Source organism: Ovis aries, chromosome 1 (genome assembly GCF_016772045.2).
Source record: "Ovis aries strain OAR_USU_Benz2616 breed Rambouillet chromosome 1, ARS-UI_Ramb_v3.0, whole genome shotgun sequence".
Classification (NCBI taxonomy): domain Eukaryota; kingdom Metazoa; phylum Chordata; class Mammalia; order Artiodactyla; family Bovidae; genus Ovis; species Ovis aries.
In genome coordinates, this window is record NC_056054.1 from 141124758 (window position 1) to 141151817 (window position 27060).

At 38.9% G+C, this 27060-nt stretch overlaps 1 protein-coding gene and 1 long non-coding RNA gene across 3 annotated transcripts in view; one reads left to right on the forward strand and one right to left on the reverse strand.

Moving 5' to 3' along the window:
- LOC132659865 (uncharacterized) overlaps positions 1–27060 on the forward strand; it is a 293826-nt gene that overhangs the window by 227616 nt on the left and 39150 nt on the right. The window lies entirely within an intron of this gene.
- Positions 1–27060, reverse strand: part of LOC121816219 (uncharacterized) — a 761897-nt gene that overhangs the window by 5263 nt on the left and 729574 nt on the right. The window contains exon 2 of one of the 2 annotated variants that reach the window (XR_009600802.1): positions 1–27060. This exon is cut by the window's right edge and continues 9704 nt beyond it. The exons of the other annotated variant lie outside the window; for it this stretch is intronic. The gene's annotated coding sequence lies outside the window, so the exon portion shown is untranslated. 2 annotated transcript variants of the gene reach the window in all.

Genomic DNA, 27060 nt, shown 5'->3' on the forward strand with positions numbered 1-27060 from the left:
TTTTGTTTGTTTTTACTAATAATCTTGATTCTGGGATGTTTTATTATCACAACCAGTTAGTGCTGCTATATAGTTTGCCTGAGGCTTACGCGATGCTCTACCATTTTGTTGTTCAGTCACCAAGTCATGTCTGACTCTTTGAGACCCCATGGACAGCAGCATCCCAGGCATCCCTGTCCTTCACTATCACTCAGAGTTTGTTCAAACTCATGGCGATGTTATCTAACCATCTTATCCTCTGCTACCCTCTTCTCCTTTTTCCTTCAACCTTTCCCAGCATCAGGGGCTTTTCTAATGAGTCGGCTATTCACATCAGGTGGCCAAAGTATCGGAGCTTCAGCTTCAGCATTAGTTCTTCCAATGAATATTCTGGATTGATTTCCTTTAGGATTGACTTATTTGGTCTCCTTCCAATCCAAGGGACTCTCAAGAGTCTTCTCCAGCACCACAGTTCAAAAGCCTCAATTCTTTGGCACTCAGCCTTCTTCACAGTCCAACTCACATCCATACATGACTACTGGGAAAACCATAGCTTTGACTATATAGACCCTTGTCAGAAAAGTGATGTCTCCACCCTTTAATATGCTAAATAAGTTTGTCATAGCTTTCCTTCCCAGGAGCAAATTCTACAATATGGGACTTCTAATGTGTTCCTTTAGAATGTATAAAAGCTGGGAAACAATGCATATATATGATGCTTTATTATTTGTGGTCACTGATGTGTTTAGGAAAAGACTCTGGAAGGGAAATGGGATATACAGCCTACCTACTACTGCTTGTTTCATAGATTATGCCTCAATGTTTTCAGTTATATTAAAAACAGCTATTGTAAAGGTATGTGATGAGCTTTTAATCCTCATTTTTGTTCATTTCCAGAAAAGACTAAATTGGAAATATTAAGATTCGATACAGTATCAAAGGCATCTTTGCAAGTAAAGCTTATTTGCACATGTATTTGTATTTTTGTGTGTGAAATAATACACTGATGACAGCAATAGTCCGGTACTGTGAATTAATACCCTGATGAAAGAAATAGTCCAGTGCTGGAGCTTAAGGAGTATTTACAGGACAAAACAGTATGTTTAAACTGCTGTACAACTTTATCAACAATCCTTGCTCCACCTTAGCATGCATAAAGAAAATACTGAAACCAGAGCGGACCAGAGCATTATCAGTGAGTGCAAAGTGGTTCCCACTTACTCAGACCAGTCTTCATTCACATTTTGAACAGATCTGTTAAATATAAACTTAAACCTGCTTTGCATTTTGCTACAATAAGGTTGTATCTATAATATAATATAGAAATCCTACCTAGTAATCAAAGGAATATTCAAGTACAGTCAACATCTAAATGTTTGGATTTGAAGTAAAAGAAAAACATCTATTGTGTGGCACTACTCTGAATACTGCTTACTTGCAAACATTCATATCTAAACGACAGTAGAGTCACTAGGATAAGCTTAATAAATTGATTGAGAGGAGAGGAGACAGTACGAGATTGGGGGAGGTAATAAAGAAATGCAAATACTAGGAAGAGGTTTTGAATGTGCAGAGTAGAATAGAGGAAAAATTATCTTAGAGCAACATTGAAAAGTCTTGAAGAGATGACCTTGGAAAAGCATTGAAGAAGGAAAAGATGGAAATGAGAAAAAAGGGTAGAAGAGATAAATTCATTCAAAATCCAGAATAAGTGGATTCTCACTAATGTGAGATAAAGGCTATAATTTTGTACTCAATTCTGATATGTAGGGGTTGGGCTGTTCCCATGTTAACTTTCAGATGCAACTCCAGTGCCGGCTGACACTCTGCAGGCTTGTAAGCAACCATGAATCAGAGGATTATTCACATAAACCACGCCCAGATTGCTGACCCAAAGAAACTCTGAAATAATAAACATGTGTTTTCAGACACTAAATTGTTGGTGATTTATTATGCAGTAATAATAACTCATGGCTTCCCAGGTGGCACAGTGATGAAGAATCTGCCTACAATGCAGGAGACCTGGGTTTGATCCTGGGTCTGTAAGATCTCCTGGATGAGGGAAGGGCAACACACTCCAGTATTCTGGAGAATCCTATGGACAGAAGAGACTGGCCAGTTACAATCCATAGGATCATAAAGAGTTGGACACAAGTGACTCATCACAGCACACAGCTCACAATAATAACTCATACGCTCACCAATAAGAGGGAACAATTCAATGACATACACAACGTAGTGGTTTTCTGTTGGCACATCATGAATTACCACAAACCCCGCAGCTTCAAGCAATGCCCATGTATTACTTCACTTCTGTCCAACAGAAGTCTGGGCGTGGCAAAGCTGGGATCTCTGCTCAGATCTCATCCAGCTAACTCAAGGCGTTGGCCACTGCTGTGATTTCCTGAAACTCGGGGGCTCTCCCCAGTTTACTGTGGTTATTGACAGAATTCAGTTCTTTATGGTTACAAGACTGAGGTTGCAGTTTCCTTTAGAGCATCAGATTTTACTTTCACCACCAGACACATCCACACCTGGGTATTGTTTCCACTTTTGTTCAGCCACTTCATTCTTTCCATAGCTATTTCTGTGTTCTATTTCAGAAGTGTATTGGACACTTACCAACCTGGGGTGGGGGGAGGTTCGTGTTTCACTGTCATAACTTTTGGCCTTATCATAGTGTTCATGGGGTTCTCAAGGCAAAAATGCTGAAGTGGTTTGCCACTCCCTTCTACAGCTTTCTTGCTGGCTGTCAATACAGGATTGTACTCAGCTCCTAGAGACTGTTTGGTGTTCTCTGCCATGACTCCTCTACAAGACGGAAGTTCTGTCTTTGAAAGGCAACAACAGCATAGCTTCTCTTGGACTTCAAATATCTCTAAGTTTTCCTAAATGCTCGTTGGCTTAGCTCAGGCTCACCACAGAAAATCTCCCTACTTAAAGTAAACTTATTAGAGGTCCTAATTGCATCGGAAAAATACCATCACAACAGCATCTAGAGTTTGACTGAATAATTAAGAGAAGCTGTTCACACCAGGAGGCAAGAATCTTAAGGGCTAGTTTAGAATCCCGCTTACCATGTCTGGAGTATGGATAAGTTTCAGAAAGTTTGCTGAGTGAAATAAGCCAGATTTAAAGAGGATGCATATACAATTCCACTTATTTGAGTCTCTAGGAAAGATAACTACAATCCATGGCAACAGAAAGCAAATCCGTTGTTGCCTGTATCAGGGGTGGAAGATTAACTGGAAGAAAGTGCAAGAAACTTTTCTGGAGTGAGGGCATTATGATAAACCTTCATATTGATACTGGTTACATGGGTCTATAAATTTGTCAGAACTCATCAAACTGCACACTTAAAACATATATTTTATATAAAGTGTGTTCCAATAAAGGTCATTTATATTCTATATAACTTCTATCCCAATAAAGGTCATTAAATATACCCAACCAGCCGTGTGACTCTTGCCTCGCTTGTCACCTTCTAAGCATTCTGTGAGGTCATCTGATTGGTCAAACATCATCTCCCTCAGAAACCAAGCTGCAAAGCAGTTTGAAAGGAAGTGAAAGTGAAGTCTTTCAGTCATGTCTGACTCTTTGCAACACCATGGACTGTAGCCTACCAGGCTTCTACATCCATGGGATTCTCTACGCAAGAGTACTGGAGTAGGTTGCCATTTCCTTCTCCAGGGGATCTTCTCGACCCAGGGATTGAATCCAGGTCTCCTGAATTGTAGGCAGATACTTTACCATCTGAGCCACCAGGGAAGCAAAGGGGTCTAGCAAATGCAATTTCAACTTTAGGTACCATTCTTCATAGTAAAGAATTAGACACTAGAAAGTATACTGTATAGATGTTGAGCTATGCCAGTTCCTCTGAGTTCGAGTTCAGTCGCTCAGTCGTGTCCAACTCTTTGCGACCCCATGAACCGCAGCATGCCAGGCCTCCCTGTCCATCACCAACTCCTCAGTTCAAGGTAAAAATATTTCTCCTCATTTCTCCGGTATATTGAGTAGACCAGATTGGTGAATCAAACAAGCACACACATGTGTACACACACAGAGGCACATAACCCCCACGGACAAGCACTATAATTCATAAAGAGAAGCAAGGTACATAACAATAGTGCTTATAATACGCAGTTCACTCTTTGAGTCCTTTTATTGTTCCACAAACTAAGAGGCAGATGCCTGGTTTCGGGTCATGAAATTCACTCATCAGAGATATTACCTCTGTGGATAAATACCACCATAGAGAAGATTAGTTCTTGTTTTAAAGCTGTGGTATAGTTGTGATACTTAGAAATGGAACCTAATATAGTATCATATGAGTCTTAATAGGGAAAAAAAACAAAACTGAGTTATACACAGATCCTGCAGAAACATTCAAAATAAAGCAATTTCCCCCTTTTTTTTTTTTTTTTTTTGGATCAGCTAAGTTTATAGGGCAGAGATTTCTTGAATAATCTCTACTTGAATAATAGGGGTGGAGTGGGCAGATATGAATCAATTATTTTCAAGGCCAAGTAATCCTCTGGGACTAAGAGAAGGGTGTTTTCTCTTCCAGTCACCAGCATGTGTGCTTATAAAAAATAAAATATACAAAGTAATTAAACATTTTGAGCACATCTGGGAAGGATTTCTAGATGATGAGCTATAGGAGCATACCACTTGAGAACCAATTACACAATAAATTATATAAATGATGTAGAGAGAAGGATTTAAGCAAACCACCAAAGTTCATTGATTGTGCTTCTACAGTATATATCATATCCAGAGAGAAGTCAGTTTAATTAAAGCAACATTATAAGTAAGGGATGTTGCTTATTTGATTTTTGTCAAACTAGAATATACATATAGCAATTGAATGTATCTATTACATACACAAAAATTATACATTTATTAATACATCTAAGAAAACTCTCATATGTTCTTTAAATGTTGTTTTATTCACTAAGCTGTGCCCTACTCTTTTGTGACCCCATGGACTGTAGCCTGCCAGGTTCCTTGGTCCTTGGGATTCACTAGGCAAGAATACCTGAGTGGGTTGCCATTTCCTTCTCCAGGGGATTTCTTGACCCAGGATCAAACCTGCATATCTCCTGCAATGGCAGGCAAATTTTTTATCCCTGAGTCACTGGGAAGTCCCTCTTGTCTTCAGGAAAAACTAACCCCCAAAACATTCATTCAGTGTTTGTCATTCAGGACAATTCCCCTGCACCGTGGGCAGAGATGGAGTTGTTTCATTAGAGTGCTTGGGGCCATGGGAAGTCTCATCAGACTTCAAAGTCATGTTCTTCCCTTTTCTTTCTGTTGTCGTTCAGTCGCTCAGTCGTGTCTGACTCTTTGAGACCCCATGGACTGCAGCATGCCAGTCTTCCATGCCCTCCACCATCTCCTGGAGCTTGCACAAACTCATGTCTATTGAGTCAGTGATGCCATCCAACCATCTCATCCTCTTTCGTCCCCTTCTCCTCCCGCCTTCAATCTTTCCCAGCATCAGGGTTTTTTAATGAGTTGGCTTTTTGCATCAGGTAGCCAAAAGTATTGGAGCTTCCCTTTTCTTTAGAAGGGCAAACAGATGGGAACTGTGTCTGGTTTCAAGAAATCCCAACACTGAGTAAAACAAGTAAGTGATTTACTAGTCTAGTCTAACATGATAAGCCATGGATATGAAGATCAGGATGAGTCCTGTGGCTCAGTGTCATCAAGGATCCAGGTTTCTTCTATATTGGTATTGAGAGCAGTCCCAAAATGTGGATTCAGTCCTAATGATAGAAAGAGGATTGCTTCTCCATTAGCCCATCTGAGAGGAAGGCAACGGGACTAAATGACCTTCCCAGTGAGTTTCTCTCTCTTGTAAAGCTTTCCCAGAAGCCCCAGTAAAGAGGCTTCCACTAATTTTATCACTGGCCACAATTGATCAAATGACTATGAGCTATATCTGAGGCTGCCAAGCAAGGTTTTTAGCGGAGCACAATTTTCTAAAATTGGAATGGCTGATGAGAAAGAAAGAAGGATACTGAGTAGGCACAGGGTAGTGTTGTCACAGGCTTCCCAGGTGGCGTTAGTGGTAAAGAGCCCACCTGCCAATGCAGGTAGACATAAGAGACACAGGTTTGATCCCTGTGTCTGGAAGATCCCCTGGAGGAGGGCATAGCAACTCACTCCAGTATTCTTGCCTGGAGAATCTCATGGGCAGAGGAGCCTGGCGGGCTACAGTCTATAGGGTGCCAAAGAGTTAACTTACCATGCACAGTGGTTACTGCTAAGGACTAGAAAGATAAGCTCTACCATCTTGACACAGACTTCTCCCAACTAATCTTTAAATTACACACATACACACACACACATACACACACGCTTACTTGGGCCATTTCATTTTGCTCACTTGCCTTCAGTCTCAGTGAATTTCTTCAGTAGATTCTTTCAGGGAAAGGATAAGCATATCCTTTGAGGAATACAAAAACATAAATGCTATAAATGCTATTTGCCCCGGTTTCTATGTCTGTAAATCAAGTGCTGAGAAGTTCAGGGGTTCAATTACTATTAAATAGGAGCCGAAATAAAAAGAGTTCCTGAGAGTCTTAACTAATCTTGTAGAATGTTTCCATGAGGTAATCAAAGATTAATATTAATTTCAATTGAATGCATTTGAGTCCAGAAATATTTATTGAGCATCAACAATGTGGCAGATGCTCTGATAAAATAACCAAAAGAGACTAAGTGTCTCCCATAAGGAAACTCACTCTCTGATACAGTAGATATGTATGTGAATATACAATTACAGTAGAGGAAAAGAGGAACATGAATGAGAGGACAGCATGGCAGAAGGATGCTTTGTATTATTGGGGGAGGGGTGCAGAGACTTCTCCAAAGATTTGATGTCCAACTGGATGCATTGGTGTCAGGATGAGTTCGCATGTTAGCTGATTTTCAGTCTGATGCATGTCTCACAATCCAAAAATGGAAATTAAAAAATGGCAATGAGAAGCACATCTTCAACAATATGTTTAAATCTATCGATGAATAAATATACAACCCAAAGTATTGGTCTGAATTTTCATGAAGTATTTGTGTTACTGCATTGGCTCACCCAAGATACATTATGCTATCTTCACAATTTGTCATAAGTTTCACAAATATAGAACATCTCACAATATGCTTGTGCCTACTGAGAAACAAATAGAAAAGTAACTAATAATCCAAGATAGTATTGGCCACAAACTTTGTTCGACGTTTTCAAAATGCACTGGAAAATATTAAATTCCCATTCATTTACTGTACTAAATGTTTCAGAGTAAGAGAGATTAAATATTTTAAAATTAACTTTACAATAATGGTCTAAACTGCAAGTTGCACTGCAGTTGAATCTCTTGATGACAAAGCTACATATTCTGGAAGGTCTATATATCCATTATAGATTTGGGGTTGAGAGGGGAGAATTTCACTACAGTCCTACATAGTTGTGAATTACTGCTTTCTTCCCCTCCTCCTAGTGACTCCCTGTTTTCATTGCCATCCTTCCAGTCAAGACACATTTCCCAAACCCAATTCTGTTTCACATTTATAAAAAGGTATCAAAGTGCTCTCAAATATTCTATTCCTTTAATTCTTACCAACATTCCTGAAAGGATAAATGAACAATTTCATGTGGACTTTTTGAACTTAGGAGACTCTCCTAAAGTCAGATCATTACTAAGGGACAAACCCAACCCTGGTTTTCTCACCCTGCTCTCAGCACTTTTTCCAATACTTCCCATATCTCCCCACTAGGTCTCCTGAGGCTGAACTGTGTGCAACACAACTAGAGTCAACTTTCAGTGACTGACACAGATACTTGCTCTGTTATCTCACCTAATAACAGAGCATTTCACTGACAATGTTCTTGTTGTTGTTCAGTCACTAACTTGAGTACAACTCTTTCTGACTCCATGAACTATAGCACACCAGGCTCCTTTATCCTCCACTATCTCCCAGAAATTTCTCAAATTCATGTCAAGTGAAGCCATTCAGCCATCTCATCTTCTGCCTCCCCCTCTTCTTTTACTTTCACTCTTTCCCAGTATCAGTGTCTTTTCCAGTAAGTCAACTCTTCACATCAGGTGACCAAAGTAGTAGAGCTTCAGTTTTAGCATCAGTTCTTCCAATGGATATTCAGGATTGATTTTCTTCGGGACTGACTGCTTTGATCTCCTTGCAGTCTAAGGGGCTGTTAAGAATCTTCTTTAGCACCACAGTTTGAAGGCATCAATTCTTGGGCACTGAGCCATCTTTATGGTGTAACTTTCACATATCTACATGACTACTGGAAAAACCATAGGTTTGACTATACAGACCTTTGTTGGGAAAGTGATGTCTGTTTTTTAACATGCTCTCTAGGTCTGTCATAGTTGTCCTTCCAAGGAGTGAATGTCTTTTAATTTCATGGCTGCAGTCTCTGTTCTTAGTGATTCTGGAGCCCAAGAAAATAGAATCTGTCTTTATTTTTTCTCCACTTTTCCCCCTTCTATTTGCCATGAAGTGATGGGACCAGATGCCATAATCTTAGTTTTTTGAATGTTGAGTTTAAAGCAATATTTTTCACTCTCCTCTTTCACTCTCATCAAGAGGCTCTTAGTTGGTCTTCTCTTTCTGCCATTAGAGTGGTATCATCTGCATATCTGAGGATGTTGAATATTTCTCCTGGTAATCTTGATTCTCTCTGGTGATTCATCCAGCCTGGCATTTTGCATGATGTACTCTGCATAGAAGTTAAATAAACAGGGTGACAATATACAGCCCTGACATACTTCTTTCTCAACTTTGAACCAATCTGTCATTTCCTGCCTGTCCAGTTATAACTACTGCTTCTTGACCTGCATACAAGTTTCTCAGGAGACAGTTAAGCTGGACTGGTATTCCCATCTTTTAAAAGATCTTCTACAGTTTGTTGTGATCAACATAATCAAAGACTTTAACATAGTCAATGAAGCAGTCATATAATTTTCTGGAATTCTCTTGCTTTCTACATGATCCAACACTGTTGGCAATTTAATCTCTGGTTCCTCTGCCTTTTCTAAATCCAACTTGTACATCTGAAGTTCTTGGTTCATGTACTGCTGAAGCCTAGCCTGAATGATTTTGAGCATTATCTTGCTAGCATATGAAATGAGTGCAATTGTATGGTAGTTTGAGCATTCTTTGACATTACCTTTCTATGGGATTGAAATGAAAACTGAACTTCTTCAGTTCTGTGGCCACTGCTGAGTTTTCCAAATTTGCTGGCATATCAATTGTAATACTTTAACAGTATTATCTTTTAGGATTTTAAACAGATCAGCTGGACATCTGTCACCTCCACGTGATTTGTTCATAGTGATGCTTCCTAAGGCCCACTTGACTTCATACTCCAGGATGTTCGGGTCTAGGTGAGTGACCACACAACTGTGGTTATTCTGGTCATTCAGACTTTTTTTGTATAGTTCTTCCATGTATTCTTGCCACCTCTTCTTAATCTCTTCCACTTCTGTTACTTCCTTATTGTTTCTGTCTTTTATCATGCCTGTCTTTGTATGAAATGTTCCCTTACCATCTCCAATTTTCTTAAAGATATCTCTAATCTTTCCCATTGTTTTCCTTTATTTCTTTGAATTCTTTATTGAAGAAGGCCTTTTTTTTTGTCTCTCCTTCCTATTCTCTGGAACCCAGCATTCAGTTGGATATATCTTTCCCTTTCTCCCTTCCTTTCACTTCTCTTCTTTCCTCAGCTACTTGTAAAGCCTCAGCCCTTGTCGTGGTGAAAGGGCTTGCATAACTCAATGAAGCTATGAGCCATGCTGTGCAGGGCCACCCAGAAGGCACAGGTCATATTGAACAATTCTGACAAAATGTGGTCTACTGGAGGAGGAATTGGCAACTCACTCCAATATTCTTGCTATGAGAACCCCATGAACTGTATGAAAAGGCAAAAAGATATGGCCCCAAAAGATAAGCGCCCCCAGATCAGAAGGTGTTCAATATCTTATGAGGAAGAGCAGAGGGCAACTACTAATAGCTCCAGAAAGAAGGAAGTGGCAGGGCCAAAGTGAAAATGACGCTCAGTTGCGGATGTGTCTGGCAGTGAAAGTAAAGTCCAATGCTTTAAAGAACAATATTGTAAAGAAACCTGGAATGTTATGTCCATGAGTCAAGGTAAACTGGATGTGGTTAAGCAAGAGATGGGAAGATTGAATGTCAACATCTTAGGAATCAGTGAACTAAAATGGAGGGGAATGGGAGAATTTAATTCAGATGACCATTATATCTACTACAATGTGGCAAGAATCCCTTAGAAGAAATGGAGTCAACAAAAGAGTACAAAATTCAGTGTACTTGGGTGCAACCTCAAAAACAACAGAATGATCTCGGCTCAATTCCAAGCAAACCATTCAAAATCACAGTAATCCAAGTCTATGCCCCAACCTCTAATGCCAAAGAAGCTGAAATTGGCAGGTTCGCATGGAAAAAGCAAGAGAGTTCCAGAAAAACATCTATTTCTGCTTTATTGACTATGCCAAAGTCTTTGACTGTGTGGATCACAAGAAACTGTGGAAAATTCTGAAAGAGATGGGAATACCAGACCACCTGACCTGCCTCTTGAGAAACCTATATGCAGGTCAGGAAGCAACAGTTAGAACTGGACATAGAACAACAGACTGGTTCCAAATAGGAAAAGGAGTACATCAAGGCTGTATATTGTCACCCTGCTTATTTAACTTATATGCAGAGTACATCATGAGAAATGCTGGACTGGAAGAAACACAAGCTGGAATCAAGATTGCTGGGAGAAATATCAATAACGTCAGATATGCAGATGACAACACCCTTATGGCAGAAAGTGAAGAGGAACTAAAAGCCTCTTGATGAAAGTGAAAGAGGAGAGTGAAAAAGTTGGCTTAAAGCTCAACATTCAGAAAACCAAGATCATGGCATCCTGTCCCATCACTTCTAGGGAAATAGATGGGGATACAGTGGAAACAGTGTCAGACTTTATTTTTTGGGCTCCAAAATCACTGCAGATGGTGATTGCAGCCATGGAATTAAAAGACGCTTACTCCTTGGAAGAAAAGTTATGACCAACCTAGATAGCATATTCAAAAGCTGAGACAGTACTTTGCCGACTAAGGTCCTTCTAGTCAAGGCTATGGTTTTTCCTGTAGTCATGTATGGATGTGAGAGTTGGACTGTGAAGAAGGCTGAATGCTGAAGAATTGATGCTTTTGAACTGTGGTGTTGGAGAAGACTCTTGAGAGTCCCTTGGACTGCAAGGAGTACTTTGGCCACCTCATGCGAAGCGTTGACTCATTGGAAAAGACTCTGATGCTGAGAGCGATTGGGGGCAGGAGGAGAAGGGGACGACCGAGGATGAGATGGCTGGATGGCATCACTGACTCGATGGACATGAGTCTGAGTGAACTCCAGGAGTTGGTGATGGACAGGGAGGCCTGGCGTGCTGGGATTCATGGGGTCTCAAAGAGTTGGACACAATTGTGTTACTAAACTGAACTGAACTGAATGAAGATCCACAAGACCTTCTAGAACTAACACTAAAAAGAGGTGTCCTTTTCATCATAAAGGATAGGAGTGTAAAAGTAAGAAGTCAAAAGATACCTGGAGTAACAGGCAAATCTGACTTTAGAGTACAAAATGAAGCAGGGCAAAGACTAACAATGTTTTGTCAAGAGAACACACTGGTCATAGCAAACAGCCTTTCCAATAACTCAAAGATGGCTCTACACATGGACATCATCAGATGGTCATTATTGATATCAGGTTGATTATGTTCTTTGCAACCAAAAATGGAGGATCTCTTAGAGTTAGCAAAAACACAATCTGGAGCTAACTGTGGCTCAGATCATGAGCTCCGTATTGCAAAATTCAGGCTTAACTTGAAGAAAGTAGGGAAAACCACTAGACTATTCAAGTGTGGCCTAAATCAAATCTCTTATGATTATACAGTAGAAGGGATGAGTAGATTCGAGGAATTAGATCTAGTAGACAGTGTCTGAAGAACTATGGGCAGAGGTTCACCTAACATTGTATCAGAGGGTGACCAAAACCATTTCACTGATATATTATTATTTTGTTATTTCCTCTGATATCCTTTTAAGTATCGTGCAGCTCACTTTGCCACTCTGTAAGTCACACTTACCAGGCTTCCTTCAACCTTGTTCCTTAGACGTCCCTAATATTTTAAATATAGTAGTAGTAGTTTAGTCACTAAGTCATGTCTGACTGTTGTGACCCCATAGACAGTAGCCGGCCAGGCTCCTCTGTCCATGGGATTCTCCAGGCAAGAATACTGGAGTGGACTGCCATTTCCTTCTCCATTTTAAATATAACATTTACTAATAACCCAGGAGGTTTTATTGAGTGTCTATCTATGTTTTCTGCACTCTGTGCTGTGCTGTGCTTAGTTGCTCAGTTGTGTCTGATTCTTTGTGACCCCATGGACTATAGTGGGTTGCCAAGCCCTCCTCCAGGGGATTTTTCCAACCCAGGGATTGAACCCAGGTCTCCTGCATTGCAGGCAGATTCTTTACCATCTGAGCCACCAGGGAAGCCCCTCCTGCACTCTAGTAAGAGCAAAATAGATATAAGCTTCAGTTTCTAAGAAATTACAGTTTATCTTTACTAAGTTAATATAGGCATTATGATGACTAGAGTTTGATCTAAATGCCTAGAACAGTGTCTGGCACTTAATATATTTTTAATAATCACATACAATAAAACATGTAATATTTAAATGAGTTTTTAAGACTAGAAAGCATATTATGAATGCAACTCTGAAGGAAAAAAAAATGTGGCCAATAAGATGCAGAGTATAAAATGGAAAAAACAGTAAAATTCTAAGCCCAGACACTCAAAGAGCATACAAACATTCTGGAATAATTAGGAGTTCCTGGCAGGCTTAGCCAAAGTGTAGAAAAGCCAAACTTCTTTTGGATTTGTGTCTATCAAGAATCTTTATCTTAACGTAGACTTAAAATTTGCAAATTTTAGAACATTTTCCACAGGCAATAATATGTGCTTACAAGCATCAAAGTGACAACATACCAGCCCAATCCATTTATAAACATGAAGGTAATATCTTCTGAAGCAAAGCAACTAAAAGAGAATGAAGCTCTGGAAAAAGGAAGAATTTTCACAGTCAAATGAAAAGAGGGCAGAATAGAAGTAACAAAACTATTATTTTGTTTATAATTAATACAAGTTTCTGGGCTTGAGAAAATTGGAAATCATACTTAATCTCACTGTATACCAATTAAAGTTTCATTCGGTTTGAGTATATGCTGGAAGTTGCCTTTTTTTTTTTTTTTAATCTACCCATGTTTTCATTTCCCATAAAATAAAGTACCATAGGATAAGAAATATGACATGCATTTTGCATTTTCCAAATATTCCTATCATGATACCAGTGAGGGAAAAAAAAAATAACTTCCAGATGAATTAAAGTTAAAATGAGGAGTATAAAACAGTATCCCTAACTGTTGTGCTGTCACCTAAATCAGGTAGATAAAATTCCATCTAAAAGTGGCTTCTACACTCTCAGAAGATAGAGAAGGGAGAGCAGGTAGAGATGACTGATCAAGGACACTTGGGCCAGTGTTCCACTCCCTCATCCCTACTCCAACCTGAGTGATTTGGGGGTCTGTTTCTATTTTCTAGATAGCCTTTGATTTAGGGCAGGACTCAGTAGATAAAAAAATGTTTGCAAGTATATTTTTGAATTATGGTTTTCTCTGAGTATATGCCCAGTACTAGGATTGCTGGGTCATAACGGTAGCTCTATTTTTAGTTTCTTAAGGACTCTCCATACTGTTCTCCATAGTGGCTATACCAATATACATTCCTGCCAATAATACATGAGAATTCCATTTTCTCTACACCTTCTCCTGTACTTAGTTGTAGATTTTATTTTTTTTGTTTTTCTTTTTTTTAATGTATTTTTTTTTATTGGAGGATAATTGCTTTATAGACTTTAGTTCTCTGTCAAACCTCAGCATGAATCAGCCATAGGTATACATATATCCCCTCCTTTTTGAACCTCCCTCCCATCTCCCTCCCCATCCCACCCCTCTAGGTTGATGCAGAGCCCCTGTTTGACTTTCCTGAGACATACAACACATTCCTGTTGGCTACCTATTTTACATATGGTAATGTAAGTTTCCATGTTACTCTTTCCATATATCTCACCCTCTCCTCCCCCTCCCCATGTCCATAAGTCTGTTCTCTATGTCTGTTTCTTCATTGTTGCCCTATAAATAAATCCTTCAGTACCATTTTTCTAGATTCCATATATATGCGTTAGAATATGATATTTATCTTTCTCTTTCTGACTTACTTTACTCTGCATAATAGGCTCTAGGTTCATCCACCTTATTAGAACGGACTCAAATGTGTTCCTTTTTATGGCTGAGTAATATTCCATTGTGTATATGTATGACAACTTCTTTATCCATTCATCTGTCAATGGGCATCTAGATTGCTTCCATGTTCTAGCTATTGTAAATAGTGCTACAATGAACAATGGGATACATATGTCTTTTCAGTATTGGTTTCCTCAGGGTATATGCCTAAGAGTGGGATTGCTGGGTCATATGGTGGTTTTATTCCTAGTTTTTTAAGGAATCTCCATACAGCTTCCATAGTGGCTGTATCAATTTACATTCCCACCAACAGTGCAAGAGTGTTCTCTTTTCTCCACACCATCTCTGGTATTTATTGTTTGTAGACTTTTTGATGAGGGCCATTCTGACTGGTGTGAGGTGATATCTCACTGTAGTTTTGATTTGCATTTCTCTAATAATGGGCAATATTGAGCATCTTTTCACATGTTTGTTGGCCATCTGTATTTCTTCTTTGGAGAAATGTCTGTTTAGGTCTTTTCCCCACGTTTTGATTGGGTTGTTTGTTTTTCTGGTATTGAGTTGTATGAGCTGCTTGTATATTTTGGAAATTAATCCTTTGTCAGTTGTTTCATTTGCTATTATTTTCTCCCATTCTGAGGGTTGTCTTTTAACCTTGCTTATAGTTTCCTTTGCTGCGCAAATTTTTTAAATTTAATCAGGTCCTACTTGTTTGCTTTTGTTTTTTTAAATTTTCTTCACTCTAGGAGGTGGGTCATAGAGGATCTTGCTTTAATTTATGTCACCGAGTGTTCTGCCTATGTTTTCCTCTAAGAGTTTTATAATTTCTGATCTTACATTTAGGTGTTTAATCCATTTTGAGTTTATCTTTGTGTATGATATTAGGAAGTGTTCTAATTTCATTCTCTTACACATAGCTGTCCAATTTTCCCAGGATCATTTATTGAACAGGCTGTCTTTGCCCCATTATATATTCTACCCTTCTTTGGCAAAAATAAGATACCCGTAGTTGCATGGGTTTAGTTCTGGGCTTTCTATCTTGTTCCATTGGTCTGTATTTCTGTTTTTGTGCCAGTATCATACTGTCTTGATGACTGTGGCTTTGTAGTATAATCTGAATTCAGGAAGGTTGATTCCTCCAGCTCCATCCTTCTTTCTTAAGACTGCTTGGCTATTAGGGATCTTTTGTTTCCATATGAATTGTGAAACTTTTTGTTCTAGTTCTGGGAAAAATGCCACAGGTAATTTGATAGGGATCACATTGAATCTGTAGATTGCATTTGATAGTATAGTCATTTTCACAATATTGATTTTTCCTATCCAGGAACATGGAATATCTCTCCATCTCTTTATGTTGGTTTTGATTTCTTTCAGTAGTGTCTAATAATTTTCTGTGTACAGTTCTCTTGTCTCCTTAGGTAAATTTATTCCTAGATATTTAATTATTTTTGTTGCAATGGGCAATGGGATTGATTCCTAAATTTCTCTTTCTGATTTTTCATTGTTAGTATATAGAAGTGCAATTGATTTCTGTGTATTGATTCTGTATCCTGCAACTTTGATAAATTCACTGATTAGCTCTAGTAATTTTCTGATGCTATCTTTAGGGTTTTCTATGTACAGTATGTATATTTTCACCTTGCTTATTTAACTTATATGCAGAGTACATCATGAGAAATGCTGGGCTGGATGAAGAACAAGCTGGAATCAAGATAGCCAGGAGAAATATTAATAGCCTCAGATATACAGATGACAGCACCCTTATGGAAGAAAGTGAAGAAGAACTAAAGAGCTTATTGATGAAAGTGAAAGAGGAGAGTGAAAAAGTTGGCTTAAATCTCAACATTCAGAAAACTAAGACCATGGCATCTGGTCCCATCACTTCAAGGTAAATAGATGGGGAAATAGTGGAAACAGTGGCTGACTTTAGTTTTTTTGGCCCCAAAATCACTGTAGATGGTGATTGCAGCCATGAAATTAAAAGATGTATACTCCTTGGAAAGACTGTTATGACCATCCTAGACAGCATATTAAAAAGCAGAGACGTTACTTTGCCAACAAAGGTCCATCTAGTCAAGGCTATGGTTTTTCCACTGGTCATGTATGGATGTGAGAGTTGGACCATAAAGAAAGCTGAGCACAAAAGAATTGATGCTTTTGAACTGTGGTGTTGCAGAAGACTCTTGAGAGTCCCTTGGACTTCAAGGAGATCCAACCAGTCCATCCTAAGGGAAATTGGTCCTGGGTGTTTATTGGAAGGACTGATGCTAAAGCTGAAACTCCAGTATTTTGGCCAACTGATGAGAAGAGCTGACTCATTTGAAAAGACCCTGATGTTGGGAAAGATTGGAGGCAGGAGAAGAAGGGGACAACAGAGGATAAGATGGTTAGATGGCATCACTGACTCAATGGATATGAGTTTGAGTGAACTCTGGGAGTTGCTGATGGACAGGGAGGCCTGGTGTGCTGTGGTTCACGGAGTTGCAAAGAGTTGGACATGACTGAGCAACTGAAATGAACTGAAATGAACTGATGTACAGTATCATGTCATCTGCAAACAGTGTGAGCTTTACTTTTTCTTTCCCAATATGAGTGCTGAATTTTGTCAAAGGCTTTCTCTTCATCTCTTGAGATTATCATATGGTTTTTTTTTTATCTTTCAGTTTGTTAATATGGTATATCACATTGATTGATTTTCATATATTGAAGAATCCTTGCATCTCTGGATAAACCCAATGTGATCATGGTGTATGAGATTTTTGATGTGTTGCTGAATTTTGTTTCCTAAAATTCTGTTGAGGATTTTTGTACCTATGTTCATCAGTGATATTGGCCTGTAGTTTTCTTTTTTTGTGTTGTCTTTGTCTGGTTTTGGTATCACAGTGATGCTGGCCTCATAGAATGAGTTTGGAGGTGTTCCTTCCTCTGAAATTTTTTGAAAAGAGTTTTAGAAGGTTAGCCATTAGCTCTTTTCTAAATGTTTGATAGAATTCTCCTGTGAAGCCATCTGGTCCCAGGCTTTTGCGTTTTGGGGAGATTTTTGATCACAGCTTAATTTCAGTTCTTGTAATTGGGTAACAACCCAATTTCTATAATTTCTATATCTTCCTGGTTCAGCCTCAGAAGATTGAACTTTTCTAAGATCTGTCCATTTTTTCCAGGTTATCCATTTTATTGCCATATAGTTGTTCATAATAGTCTTATAATCCTTTGTATTTCTGCATTGTCTGTGTAACCTCTCCTTTTTCATTTCTAATTTTTTTATTTTATTCTTCTCTCTTTTTTTCTTGATGAGTCTGGCTAAAGATTTGTCAATTTTATCTTCTCAAAGAACCAGCTTTTAGTTTTATTAATCTTTAGTATTGTTTCTTTCATTTCATTTTCATTTATTTCTGCTTGGAAATTTATTATTTCTCTCTGTCTACTAATTTTGGTTGTTTTGTTGTTGTTGTTGTTGTTCTTTTTCCAGTTGTTTCAGATGTAGAGTTAGGTTGTCTATTCAATGATTTTCTTGTTTCTTGAGGTAGGATTGTATTGCTATAAACTTCTCTCTTATAACTGCTTTGGCTGTATCCCATAGACTTTTAATTATCATGACTTCATTGTCATTTGCTTCTAGAATTTTTTTCATTTCCCTTTTAATTTCTTCAGTGACCTGTTGGTTATTTAGAAATGTGTTGTTTAATCCCCATGTGCTTGTGTTTCTTACAGTTTTTTCCTTGTAATTGATATCTAGTCTCATAACATTGTGGTTGGAGACGATACTTTATATAACTCCAATTTTCTTAAATTTACTGAGGTTTGATTTGTGACCCAAGATGTGATCTATCCTGGAGAATGTTTCATGTGCACTCAGGAAGAAGGTGTATTCTTCTACATTTGAATGGAATGTCCTGAAGATATGAATGAGATTTATCTCATTTAATGTATCATTTAAGACTTGTGTTTCCTTATTAATTTTCTGTTTTGATGATCTGTCCATTGGTGTGAATGAGGTGCTAAAGTCTCCTAATATTATTGTATTACTGTCAATTTCTCCTTTTATGTCTGTTTTTGTCTTATGTATTGAGAGAAACACCTCCTATGTTGGGTGCATAGATATTCACAATTTTTATGTCTTCCTCTTGTATTGATCCCTTGATCATTATGTAGTATCCTTCCTTATCTCTTACAATATTCTTTATTTTAAGGTTTATTTTGTCTGATATGAGGATTGTTACTCCAGCTTTCTTTTGCTTCCCATTTGTTAAGGAATATATTTTTCCATCCTCTCACTTTCAGTCTATATGTGTCTTTAGGTCTGAAGTGGGTTTCACAGATAGCATGTATATGGGTCTTATTTTTGAATCCATTCAGCCAGTCTGTGTCTTTTGGTTGGAGCACTTAATCCATTTTCATTTAAAGTAATTATTAGTATATGTTCCTATTGTCATTTTCTTAATTGTTTGGGGTTGATTTGTAGACCTTTTTTCTTCTCTTGTATTTCTTTAACATTTGTTGTAAAGCTGGTTTGGTCATACTGAATTCTCTAAACTTTTGCTTGTCTAAAAAGCATTTTATTTCTCCATCAGTTTTGAATGAGATCCTTGCCAGGTAAAGTAATCTTGGTTGTAGAATTTTCCCTTTCAGTACTTTAAGTATATCCTGCCATTCCCTTCTGGCCTGCAGAGTTTCTGCTGAAAGATCCTGTTAAGCATATGGGGTTTCCCTTGTATGTTACTTGTTGCTTCTCCCTTGCTGTTTTTAATATTCTTTCTTTGTGTTTGGTCTTTGTTAGTTTGATTAGTGTGTGTCTTGGCATGTTTCTCCATGGGTTTATCTTGTATGGGACTCTTTGTACCTCTTGGACTTGATTTATTATTTCCTTTTCCATGTTGGGGAAATTTTCAACTATAATCTCTTCAAAACTTTTCTACCCTTTCATTCTCCCTCTGTGTCCACAAGTCCACTCTGATGTCTCTGATAGACATAAAGATAGCTATTGTTTGTAGATTTTTTTGATGATAGCCATTCTGATCAGTGTGAGGTGATACCTCATTGTAGAGACTAATACAACATTGTACATCAACTATATTCCAACAAAAACTAATTTAAAAAATCAAATATTGTGAAGAAGAAGAAGAAAAAAATAGCTTGCAAAGTATCTCCTTCAGAATAAGCCTAAACAGAGGCTCATCTGTTGTAGCTAAGGTAGCCTTCACTATAGGAACTCAGAGATATTCTTTCTTTGAAAAACCTAAGCTAAAGATAATATGAACCTATATCTTTCAGTTCTTTATTAAGAATAGTATGACCTGTATGCAGGTTAAGAAGATACAATTAGAACCAGATATGGAACAATGGACTGGTTCAAAGTTGGGAAAGGAGTATGCCATGGCTGTATATTGACACCCTGCTAATTTAAGTTATATACAGAGTACATCAGGTAAAATGCTGGGCTGGACAATTCACAAGCTGAAATCAAAACTTTCTGGGAGAAATATCAATAACCTCAGATATGCAGAGGATACCACTCTAATGGCAGAAAGAGAAGAGAAACTATAGAGTCTCTTGATGAGGGTGAAAGAGGAGAGTGAAAAAGCTGGCTGGAAATTCAACATTCAAAAAACTGTTAAGGCATCCACTGCCATCATTTCATGGCAAATAGATGGGGGAAAATTGAAACAGTGACAGATCCTCTTTTTTGGGCTTCAAAATCACTGAGGACAGTGACTGCATGCATGAAATTAAAAGGCACTTGCTCTTTGAAAGAAAATCTATGACCAATCTAGACAGCATATTAAAAAGCAGAGGCATCACTTTGCCAACCAAGGTCCATATAGTCAAAGCTATGGTTTTTCCAGTAGTCATGTATTGATATGAGATTTGGACCATAAAGACAGCTGAGTGCCCAAGAACTGATGCTTTCAAATTGTGGTGCTGGAAAAAAACTTTTGAGATTCCCTGGAACTGCAAGAAGAACAAACTAGTCAATCCTAAATGAAGTCAACTCAGAATATTCATTGCAAGGACTGATGCTAAAGCTGAAGCTCCAATCCTTGGGCCACCTGATGCGGAGAACTGATTAACTAGAAAAGTTCCTGATGCTGGGAAAGACTGAGAGCAGAAGGAGAAAGGGGAGATAGAGAATGAGATGGTTGGATGGCATCCTTGACTCAATGGACATGAGTTTGAGCTAACTCTGTGAGATACTGAAGGACAGGGAAGCCTGCCATGCTGCAGTTCACGGGGTAGCAAAGAGCTGGATATGACTTAGTGACTGAAAACAACAATTGAGAATAATGCAGGGAATAAGGGCTTCCCTGGTGGTGCTAGTGGTATGGAGCCTGCCTGCCAATGCAGGTAGACTTAAGAGACACAGGTTCAGTCCCTGGATCAGGAAGATCCCCTGGAGGAAGGCATGGCACACCACTCCAATATTCTTGCCTGGAGAATCCAATGGACAGAGGAGCCTGGCAGGATACAGTCCATAGGGTCGCAAAGAGTGGGACATGACTGAAGGTACTTAGCTCACACTCAGGGAACAAACTGGGATTGAATTTTTGATGTGGTTATAGTACAATAGCTTCCTAAGTTTTAAGGACATGGATTTAACTAAAACTCAGAAAGCAGCTTGTTGCCCTCACCAGACTTCCAGGCAGGGTAGGTCATACACTCATTTGGGACAACTGTGGCAACAATTCAGCATGAAAATATTGTATCCCAGGCTTACATTACAGTTTGAAAAAAACAATTTTTTTACAAAATCTGGATAAAAAAATGAGAAGGAAAGAAAATTCATAAAAATAATAACCAACACAGACCTCATAGGATGAGGAGAAGTTTTAGTTTTTAAGTACCTCCCTGCTGAATCACACAAAGATGATTTCCAAAGCCAAGTTTTGGAGTGAGATGTATAGTTCTGGGTCCTCAACAAATTCTGACAAGATTTCACACACTGTCAGAGAGGCTCTTTGCTCTTGCCCAGCTTCCCTGTGGTGGGAGAGGGGACAAAGCCAATACCCAACCTCTTTGCTCTCAGGGAGCCACTTTGACCCAATTCCAGAAGCCCAAGGGCTGTCCTTAATTAGCATTGTAATTTATATTGCACAATTATGCAAATTGGGTACATAAACAAAATTATCCTTTCAGTTTGGCTTTGTTACTGGAGAAATGCAAAGCCAGTTAAAGATAAGAATAAAGAAAATGGAATACATTTCCTTTAATGTGATGCACCATTTCTTAATTTATCCATTCTTTTTTTCTACTCTTTCACCTTGCACTTGGAGTTCTCATTTTTCTTTTCTCCTATTTTGTTTTTTCTTCCTTTTATGCTATTATGCTGTTGTTGTTTTTTTTTCTTCCTTTATCTATCCTTGGCTCTTTTCCTTGAGAAATGTTCCATCTCATTAATTCTGCCGCAGCGATATATAACTCTTCAGGCCATTTCTTTGTTTCTGGATAGGACTATGATCTTGACTGTCTATAGTTTCTCTCTCTCTCTCTTTTTTTCCCCTTTGCTTGTAGATTCTCTCCTTTCTCCTGGCATCTCTTTCCATTTTACTCTATTTCCCATTAGTTTGATTTGCTTTTCTGGCTGCGTGTGGCTCTTTGTCTGATACCTAGCAAACACCCTCAGGATCCAAATCATTTTTACTAAGAAAACTGAAAATAAGCATGACAAGCAACAGAGCTTGGAAGATGGGAAACTGAAGATACAAAACTCAATGAAATTGAACTGGAAGCCAATGCCTAGAGGCAATAGACAGTATTTAAGTAGAAAGTAGGCTTGGGTAATCAATCAATAAATCAGCACAAAAAGAGATAATTTTCCAATATTGCTTAATATTTCAATTGAACTGGCTCCATTAAAAAGAATTAAAATTCCATGGAGGAATCAGAAAATCTAAAATATTTAAAACCAGTAGAAAATATAACTTTTAAAGATAAAGCTAGCTTTGAAAGAACTGTGGCTACTGGTGCTTGCCAATATATGGGAATTAACTGTTAAAGGAATTTATAAGAGGCTCTTGAACAGAATTGTGAAGAGGACAGAACTGTTCATTACTATCTGCACAGAATCACAGCTCCCATGAGGAAACATCCTTCCTCCATTTACAGCCCTCTGGCTGCAGCAACAGCAGCCAAATTAAAATATAACCCAGGGGATCAGATCCAACTTGGGTAAATCAGAGCATCCTCCTTCTGGCTATAACTTTTTCCACTTTGAATAACTTTCAATGTCTCCTACATAGATTTTTAGTCCCTATCTCTCTCTGTCTGACTCCTGACTCATGCCCTATCTTTCTTCCATTCACTTACTAATTTCTAGCCATCTTGACTGACTAATAGTCTCAGCTCATTCTTTTCATATCTTTCATCTTCTTCTTCCAGAATGATCTTCATTGACTGTTCCATGTCTGGCTTCTTTTTGTCATTTGAGCCTCTACTCAAAAGGCATCTCAGAGAAAAATTCTCTAATGTTGACCTCCATCCCATCACTTGCCATATTGCCTGTCTCTCCCCTCTAGAATGTCAGATCTTGCCTGTCTAGTTCAGCACTGTATTTCCAGCACTCAGAACCGGGTCAGAGGTGTAAAGCATCCCCCAAATAATTTTGACTTAAATGAATGAATTCCTGAATGTTATAGAATGGACGACCTATAGGTGGCCAAAGTCCATCCCCATGATTTGCAGGCTTTATGATCAAAAGTGAATAAAGTTCATGTGTGGAGCATTAAGTGCTTGAACTAGGATATACAAAGCTCACAGTAACAATTTTCCACCATGTGAACCAAACTAAGGGAGTCAGTGAGGGTGGGGAAGATGGTGCAAGGACAGTAGGGAGGGAATAAGTAAGGAGGTGCTAGCAAGGTGGGACAGACTGGGATCCTTTGCTGATGTGCTGCAGTGTTTGCACCTGGACACACTTCTCCTCCAGAAACAAAATACAAATAAATGATATGGGACCAAAAATAACTGTGTGCATGAGCAGTTGGGGCAAATTCTGGACAAAAATATAAAGAGACTAAAATTCCCAACTGCCATTTTTGAAGAGTCTGGAGCAAACACAGGGTGCTATGCATGCCCCCTGCACACAACACCACCTAAGCCATACTTTAGCCAACCCCTGGACACCCCTACCTTCACCCCTTATAAGGAACAAGCTCAGCTCCCCTCAGGGAAGGAGCCGGCAAGGGAATCTGCTATTTGTTCTCACTCCCCACTGCTGCAGCAGGGCCCCAGTAAATTGCCTAAATTTCTTGTCTGGACTCTGATTAATTCCCATTGATTAAGGAGGCCAAGAAACTTGGTCAGTAACAAAGGGATGAGGCAGTGAGAGTAGAAGTAGGTAGAAACAGTTTGGACAGCATTCGTGGCCTGGTCTCTGATGTTCCTGGGGCCAGATACATTCCTGTCTTTGTCTCTATGAAACCCCTCAGGCTTCTTTCCATGATTTCTACTTTTTTCTTAAACTATGAATTGGATTTTAATCCTTGGCAATCAGCTTCCCAGGAGGTACTAGTGGTAAAGAACCTGCCTGCCACTGCAGGAGATACAGAAGATGCAAGTTCAATTCCTGGGTTGGGAAGATCCCCTGGAGGAAGGAACCACTCCAGAGTTCTTGCCTGGGGAATCCCATGGGCAGAGGAGCCTGGTGGGCTATAGTCCATAGGAACTGTCCATAGGATCTCACAGATTCAGACATGACTGAAGCGACTTAGCAAGCATGAAGGCCTTTGCAGTCAATGGAAATAGCTCATAAAGTATAGTATTGTGCTCAAGAATTTAAAATTGGGGGTAAAATTAGAGTCTGAATCAAGATTCTGCTGTTTTTGGAGGACCACATTCTTAATCACTCCAAATTTTAGCTCCCTTATCTAAGAATTGAAGAACAATAATAGATCCCACCCGACAGGGGCATGGGAAAGATGAAATGTGATTTACATATGGAAATTTCTTAGGCACAGTGCCTGATATATAGTAAGTTCCCAATTAAAGAAGAAATTACAGCTTGGCTCAAGGGTGAAAGTCTACTTTGAACTGGTATTTCACTCCTACCTCATTGGTGTATCTTGTTTCCTATGAAACATCCTACATTCCCATTTATTTTATTTTAAAAAATTTTTAACCATTTATCATTTATTATTATATTAACTATTTTTTTTTACTTTACAATATTGTATTGGTTTTAATATACCAACATGAATCTGCCACAGGTGTACACGTGTTCCCCATCCTGAACCCCCCTCCCACCTCCCTCCCAGTACCATCCCCCTGAGTCATCCCAGTGCACCAGCCCCAAGCATCCTGTATCATGCATCGAACCTGGACTGGTGATTCATTTCTTATATGATATACATGTTTCAATGCCATTCTCCCAAATCACCCCACCCTCTCCCTCTCCTACAGAGTCCAAAAGACTGTTCTATACATCTGTGTTTCTTTTGCTCTCTCGCACACAGGGTTATCATTACCATCTTTCTAAATTTCATATATATGTGTTAGTATACTGTATTGGTGTTTTTCTTTCTGGCTTACTTCACTCTGTATAATTGGCTCCAGTTTCATCCACCTCACTAGAATTAATTCAAATGTATTCTTTTTAATGGCTGAGTAATACGCTATTGTGTATATATACCACAGCTTCCTTATCCATTCGTCTTCTGATGGACATCTAGGTTGTTTCCATGTCCTGGCTATTATAAACAGTGCTGCAATGAACATTAGGGTACACATGTCTCTTTCAATTCTGGTTTCCTCGGTGTGTATGCCCAGCAGTGGGATTGCTGGGTAATAGGGCAGTTCTATTTCCAGTTTTTAAAGGAATATCCACACTGTTCTCCATAGTGGCTGTACTAGTTTGCATTCCCACCAACAGTGTAAGAGGGTTCCCTTTTCTCCACATCCTTTCCAGCATCTATTGCTTGTAGACTTTTGGATCACAGCCATTCTGGCTAGCATGAAATGGTACCTCATTGTGGTTTTGATTTGCATTTCTCTGATAATGAGTGATGTTGAGCATCTTTTCATGTGTTTGTTAGCCATCTGCATGCCTTCTTTGGAGAAATGTCTATTTAGTTCTTTGGCCCACTTTTTGATTGGGTCGTTTATTTTTCTGGAATTGAGCTGCAGGAGCTGCTTGTATATTTTTGATATTAGTTATTTGTCAGTTGCTTCATTTGCTATTATTTTCTCCCATTCAGAAGCCTGTCTTTTCACCTTGCTTATAGTTTCCTTTGTTGTGCAGAAGCTTTTAATTTTAATTAGGTCCCATTTGTTTATTTTTGCTTTTATTTCCAGTATTCTAGGAGGTGGGTCATAGAAGATCTTGTTGTGATTTATTTCAGAGTGTTTTGCCTATGTTCTTTCCTAAGAGTTTTATAGTTTCTGGTAGTATGTTTAGATCTTTAATCCATTTTGAGTTTAAAAATGTATCCTAGCTACCAAATATTAAAAAAATAAATAAATAAAAGGGACAATTTATAGAAATTGTACAAAATGTAATAAAATGTATATAAATAACTTTCAAAACCCTACACAAAATGTAATGATACTGAAAAAAATGTTGACTTTTTTGAATATGTCCCTTAAAAACAGTGAAAGTTGCCCAGTCATGTCTCACTGCAAGCTCATGGACTATACAGTCCACGAATTCTCCAGGCCAGAATACTGGAGTAGGTAGCCTTTCCCTTCCCCATGGGATCTTCCCAACCCAGGGATTGAACCCAGGTCTCTCGCATTGCAGGCAGATTCTGTACCAGCTGAGCCACAAGGGAAGCCCAAGAATACTGGAGTGGGTAGCCTATCTCTTCTCAAGAGGATCTTCCCAACCCAGGAATCAAACCAGGGTCTCCTGCATTACAGGCGGATTCTTTACCAACTGAGATATGAGGGAACCCCTGTGACTCAGGTAGTACAAAATTCGCCTGCAATACGGGAGACCTGGGTTCAATCCCTGGGTTGGGAAGATTCTATGGAGAAGGGAAAGGCTATCCACTCCAATATTCTGGCCTGGAGAATTCCATGAGCTCTATAGTCTATGGGGTCACAAACAGTGAGACATGATTGTGTGACTTTCACTTAAAAAAAATCATTTATTTCTTTTGGCTATGCTGGATCTTATGTGTTGTGTGTGATGTTCTCTAATTGTGGTTCTCATGCTTCTCATTGAGGAGGCTTCACTTGCTGTGGGGTAAGGGTTCTAGTAGTTCTTGCTGTGGAGTAAGGGTTCTAGTGGTTCTAGTTGGGCTTCAGTAGTTCAGCAGATGGACTAAATAGTTGCAGCTGCCAGGCTGTAAAACACTGTGCCTCAATAGTTGAGGTGCATGGGCTTAGTTGCTCTGAAACATGTGTGATCTTCCCAGACCAGGGATCAAACCCATGTCTCCTGCATTGGCCGGTGGAATGTTTACCCCTGAGTCATCAGGGAAGCCTCAACTATGTCCCTTTATATGAGTCAAAACTGGAATTTGTATTCTAAGTGGCAGAATTAGGTCTCTAACAGGACTGCAATTCCCAAAAAGCATTTAGGAGGAGATCATGGGGAGGTGGAAATACATTATAGAAAGAATGAGCATTTTCTAACAAAGCATATCAAGGTATAGTTAAAGATTGAACATTTGGTTTACTGACAAATTCTGGATGTGGATTTGAGAGAAAGACTAGATTACAGGATCTATATTTTCTCTTTACATCTAAATTATACTGT